Raw genomic sequence first — 6,416 nt, forward strand, 5'->3', positions numbered from 1 at the left:
ATGAATCTTGCATTGTTAATATTGGAATTAAAATTGAACACGTTGGATTTGATCTTAATTCTCTTATTTTTAATCAAAAGAAGTCATATTTTTCCAACATTAGGAGCTACGATGCAACATATGTTTACCTCGATTGTGACGTATATGTGTCTCGGGTTGAGTTGAGGGGATCTATGAGGACAGGGCCAATTTGATTTGGCCGTCCACCAGGATGGTGGCATAGTATCAAGCATCCTAATCAAGTACTTCAGAGTTAGAACGATACCACATTGTGAAGTAGAGTCTAAGCTCATGCATAGCATTGCATTTTATTGTGATTGTTTTGTTGTGATTAATATGTATCGTGTGTGGTTATAATTTCTCTTAGACGATTTGATGTTATAGTGAAATTTGTTTATTTTCCTGTAGTGATTTTGACTTTTTAATGTGATGTTTTCTTGATGGAATGTTTGTGTAATGATACAGTTCTATTATGATTGTTTGAGTGTTCTTCTTACTTGTATTATATTGTCATCATGATTTCAAAACTCACCTCCTTCGTTGTTTGTGTTGTTGGAAATTATGGCCTCTATTTGTTAAAAAATATATGAGAAATGTATTTACTAATCTTACAAGATTACTAATCAGATTAACAATAATCGGTTGCAGAATTTATTCAGGAACAAAGATTCACAGTTGCATGAATTATCAATATAAGAGTACAGATACAATGCTTATTCAGAATATTAATCAAGACAGAAATTCACCAATACAAACATTCAGGAATAAGCATTCAAGCAATATCAAAATAAAGAGAAAGGATAAGAAAAACGTGCACCAAGATTTATACCGGTTCGGCTATAAGTTTGATAGCCTACATCCAGTCCTGAAATCTAAACCAGATTTCAGCCTTTCCAATAGAATTGACTTGAGTACGTTTTACAGATTGTCCAGCTCACACATGGCCTATCTATCACACTCACTCGCTTCTATTACAATACCACCTTATCCCTGGAGTTACTCGCCAAACTCTCACGAGATCAAGATGAGACTTCTTCTCTATCACTTTGATAGCCTACATCCAGTCCTGAAATCTAAACCAGATTTCAGCCTTTCCAATAGAATTGACTTGAGTACGTTTTACAGATTGTCCAGCTCACACATGGCCTATCTATCACACTCACTCGCTTCTATTACAATACCACCTTATCCCTGGAGTTACTCGCCAAACTCTCACGAGATCAAGATGAGACTTCTTCTTGATGAACACACGCACCAACCAAGATAGTCACCAATTTACACCACTGGATTTCCAGAACTTTCTTTACAGATTGTTTTGACAGAAAAGAATAAAAGAGGACAAATGATGATGACTCAATCACAATATGAATTTCACACAAAAGAATTTGCCAAATGAGTATTTTGTCTGATGAAAATAATTGTTTCAAGTGTAGTGTATTGGTTGTTAGAAAATGTGTAACAGTCATTATAAAAATGTGATTGAATCAGCTTATATATATTCAGAAAAACTTCTATAAAATCGATTGCTCAATCGATTTTATAGAAGTTTAAAACCAGCTTAATCGATTGCCCAATCGTTTATATAAGCATGAATCGATTTTCCAATCGATTCTTTTAATGCATAAATCAGAAACTGATACTAAGAATATATCAGAATCGATTGAGTAATCGATTAAAGGTGTTTTGTTCAAACAACGAGATCAAAACAATCGATTGCTCTGTCGGTGTATGTTCATAGTCCTAATCGATTTGGCAATGAGTTGAATTCTTCCTGTAACTCAAACATTTAGCTTCAACCGATTCGTCAACCGATTGTGCTGGTCACAGTGACTCATACATTTACTTCAATCGATTTGCCAATCGATTGTGCTTGTTTCAGAACCTCAGCTATTTGGTCAAAATCAATGTGCCAATCGATTATTCAATGTGTTTCTGATAAATGATTAACTTCAATCGATTACCTAATCGATTGTCACAAAACTTGTAGTTTAAGAAACTTAATCCAGTTGATTGTCCAATCGATTTGGTTGATCACAGAACTTATTCCTGATGAAAAACTTTTTCACAATCGATTTGCCAATCGATTGATTTAGTAAGTGGTTGGTTCTGCGAATCACAAAATCGATTACTCAATTGATGTCCCAATCGATTGTCCAATTGATTGGATTAAGCCCAGGACTCAGGTTTCACTAAAAAGCCTTTAAGTAATCGATTTCCCAATCGTTTTACTTAGTGAAAACTTTTGTTCTGAGTCAGATAATCGATTGCCCAATTGATTCATCAATTGACTTATCAGTTGATTGATTTACTTTCTTTGGCAAATACTTAAGTATGAAATCATAGTGATTAGTCTACTAAAATAACTATTGTGACAATTGATCACACTATACATATTTGCATCTTTCTCAAGCACATCCTCCAATTTTGGTTGATTCCTTGAGTTCCAAGCTTTTGTTCCAAGTGTATAGTGTTTGCTTGTTTGCCTGAAATGTTTCTCAATTCAAATCATTAGATCAATCAAATACTTCATGTGTATTGTATGTTTGGGAATTAAATCAAAAACATGATCAGGGAAGCTCATGACTTACAAACTCCCCCTTTTGATTTAATGACAAACACACAGTTTTAACCTTGAGATTATTTTAGAATCTCCCCCTGAATTTTAGAGTTTATGATACATTTCAACAACATAATCACAAGCTATTCGCATTCATTCAAATCAGAGTATTATAGCTTTGGTATCAGAGTACAATCAAGGTACATTATCAGATATAGACAATCAGAGCAATATCATATCACATGATCAATATCATATCACATGATCAGAGCAATAATCAGAGCATCACATAATCAATAGCACAAGTTAAACTTTGATACCAATCACCAATGTAATATCACAAGTTAAATTTTGTACAAATCTCCCCCTTTTGTCATTGAGTTCAAAAAGAAATACAAGAGAGAGTGATTAATCAAAAATAATCATAAGATATATACAAAAATATTACAAAGCAACAAAGAAAAACGAAATCCTAATCAACTAAACTAGGATTGCTCCTCATTATCACCAATGGGAGAGGTTGAGACTGCTGTATTATCCTCAGCAAGTGACTCCTCACCATGAGGTTCAGTTCTTTCTAGATTGGTAGGATGTGGTTCTTCAGCTGCTTGCTTGCCAATTTCAACAATGTCTTCAAAAGACATTTTGAGACCCAAGTGCTCTTGGATGGCATCCATATCTTGAACTACTGAGTTCAATGTTGCTTGGAGTTTCCTAAGAGAGGCTTCCACCCTAGCATTGTGGGCAGCCTGAGACTCCATCAGCTCCAGCAGCTTAGCCAAAAGCTCAGATTGTGCTTCAGCTGGCTCAGTTGGTTCAGCACTTGGTTGTGCTTGTTCAGCACTTGGTTGTATCCTTGTCCAAATGCCATTGATCCTTTTCAATTGCATCTGATTAACAATGGATTCACCAAAGGTTAGAGTGGTTTTAATTGATTTTTCATTGACACATGAAACCTCGAAGTGTCTCAGAATCTTTGTAATTAACTGGGGGTAGGGAAGCAACAGCTTGCCTTGTGCTGATTCAACCATGTTCATCAACACAATCCAAGCCTAGCTCATCTTGAGCTCCTTGTACAGGCCCTAAAGCAGGATAATATCTAGCCTCTGTACAACGGCGTGATTTCCAGATTGAGTTACTAACATCTGTGTTAGCACATACATCACCATACGATGATGGACCTTCATCTGACCGGTTGGAAGGGATACTTTCTCAACAAAGCCTTCCATCATCATGTCCTGAATAGCCGTATGCCTATCTACTGATGATTCCCAGGCGTCATCAGTTGAATCGGGATTTGTTCTTCCATCAATAGCTGCTCCAAAGAATGGTAATCCTGACAGCTTGGAGAATTGTTCAAAAGTCATTGAGATTTTTTTACCCTTGACTTCAGCCTCGAATCCAGTATTGGTGAGTTTGAAGGTAGAGTAGAAGGCTCTAATCAGCCTTGGGTAGATTTCCAGAGAACAGGAAAGGAAATCCACTAATCCATGAAACCTCAAGTGATTTTGGAATGTAAACCCATTTGAATCAAAATAGGTAAAATCCAGAGTTCTAGCCTCTTGGATTTTCCTTTTTAAGAAAGAAGAAGGGAGAACAACTTCTTCAACAGGTTTGCCTTTGGGAGGCTGAACCTTCTTTGGTTGGGGGAAGGTATAGTCTTCTTCTTTTTCTGGGTTGCTCCTTTCATGGCATCCCCCATGAGTTTTTCAGATGGAGGAGCTTTCCTCTTTTTTGTTGTTTCTTGAGTGATTGCAACAGCCTTCCCTTTGTCTTTAGCTAATACCTTATGAGTAGGTATTGAGACTCTTTTAGCAGGAGGTGAATGAGGTTGAGGGGAGGGTGTTCTTCCACTAGATGTTGAAGAAGAATCTAGGGAAACTGATTTAAAAGAGGATGATTGAGGTCTTGCAGTTTGCTTCACTCGTGCCATTGTAGATTTTCGAAATTTAAGATGTTTGAGAAGGCTGGGAAGGATTAAGGCACATAAAAATTTGAGTTTGGGAGAGAAAATATGAACTGATGGTGAAAGTGGGTTGAGAAATCGATTTAGGGATTTATATAGAACTGTTCAGCATCGATTTCTCAATCGATTTTATTTCACATATGGGTTCACCAAATCGATTGTCCAATCGATTGTGTTACCGTTGTTTGAGTGAACTGAAATATATCTGTTACACACACTCCCAACGGCTATAATTTTTCTCCAACAGTCGTCTTGTAAATCGATTTCCAAATCGATTTCGTAATTGATCCTTCAGTTTAATAAATCGATGTCCAAATCAATTTCCTTATCAGTTTAGAAATCTTCTCATCTCAGCATCGATTTCCAAATCAATTCATATAAGTGCAGGGTCTAAATATCTAATTCAATCGATTTCCCAATCGATGCTCGGGTTTGAGGTTGGAAAACTTCTCAAATTTGTGGATGTCTTAACCAAAAAATCGATTATCAAATCGATTCTTTAAAAGATTTTCCAAATCTTCCATCGATTTCTCGATCGATTGAGTTGATGTATACTCCAGCATTTTGACATCTGAGATTGGCTAAATCGATTATGCAATCGATTATAGTGTTTGTGACATAGACAAATAAGACACTATGTACCACAAATCGATTATGCAATCGATTATCGTGTTTTCAATTTTGACAATTAAAACACCGTGATCATAAATCGATTATACAATCGATTTTGTAATGCTGTTTTCCTATCTGGCCACAGGATAATCGATGTTTCAATCGATTTTGTCACAAGGATCAAATTTCATTGAGATCTATAATACCAAGTTTCATTCTAATGAAGAAGAAACTGTCCTTGGGTAAGGCTTTGGTGAAAATATCAGCCAACTGATCAGCTGTATTAACATATTCAAGCTTGATCTTACCCTGTTGATATTGATCCCTAATAAAGTGATGCCTAATCTCTATATGTTTGGTTCTAGAATGCATGACAGGGTTCTTAGTGATATTTATAGCACTAGTATTATCACACATGATGGGCACAATACCTATATCAACACCAAAGTCAGAAAGGTGTTGTTGCATCCATAAAATTTGTGCACAACAGCTTCCAGCAGCTACATATTCAGCTTCAGCTGTTGAAAGTGCAACACTATTTTGTTTCTTGCTATGCCAAGATACAAGTGAGTTCCCTAATAGTTGGCTAGTATCAGATGTACTTTTTCTGTCCAATTTGCAGCCAGCATAATCAGAATCAGAATAACCAACTAGAGTGCAAGTAGATCCCTTAGGATACCACAAACCTAGATTTTTGGTTCCTATAAGATATCTGAAAATCCTTTTGACTGCACTTAGATGGGATTCTTTTGGATTGGCTTGGTATCTAGCACACATGCAAACACTAAACATAATGTCTGGTCTACTAGCTGTAAGGTATAGTAAAGATCCTATCATTCCTCTAAACATTGTCATATCTATAGGTTTTCCCTTCTCATCCTTATCTAAATGACAAGCTTGACTCATGGGTGTATCAATGGATTTAAACTTATCAAAACCAAACTTCTTTAAAAGATCATTACAGTATTTGGTTTGACTTAGGAAAATGCCATTCTTGCTTTGTTTGATTTGAAATCCCAAGAAGTAAGTTAATTCTCCCATCATGGACATTTCAAATCTTCCTTTCATTGTATTTTCAAATTCTTTACAAAGCTTATTGTTTGTTGATCCAAAAATTATGTCATCAACATAAATTTGGACCAATAGAATGTCTTTTCCTTGTCTTTTGATAAAAAGTGTCTTATCTACATTTCCCCTTGAAAAATTTTCTTGTAAGAGGAAATTGCTTAGCTTTTCATACCAAGCTCTTGGAGCTTGTTTCAAGCCATAGAGGGCTTTTGT

This window comes from Cicer arietinum, chromosome 3 (genome assembly GCF_000331145.2).
Source record: "Cicer arietinum cultivar CDC Frontier isolate Library 1 chromosome 3, Cicar.CDCFrontier_v2.0, whole genome shotgun sequence".
NCBI classification, from domain to species: Eukaryota; Viridiplantae; Streptophyta; class Magnoliopsida; order Fabales; family Fabaceae; genus Cicer; species Cicer arietinum.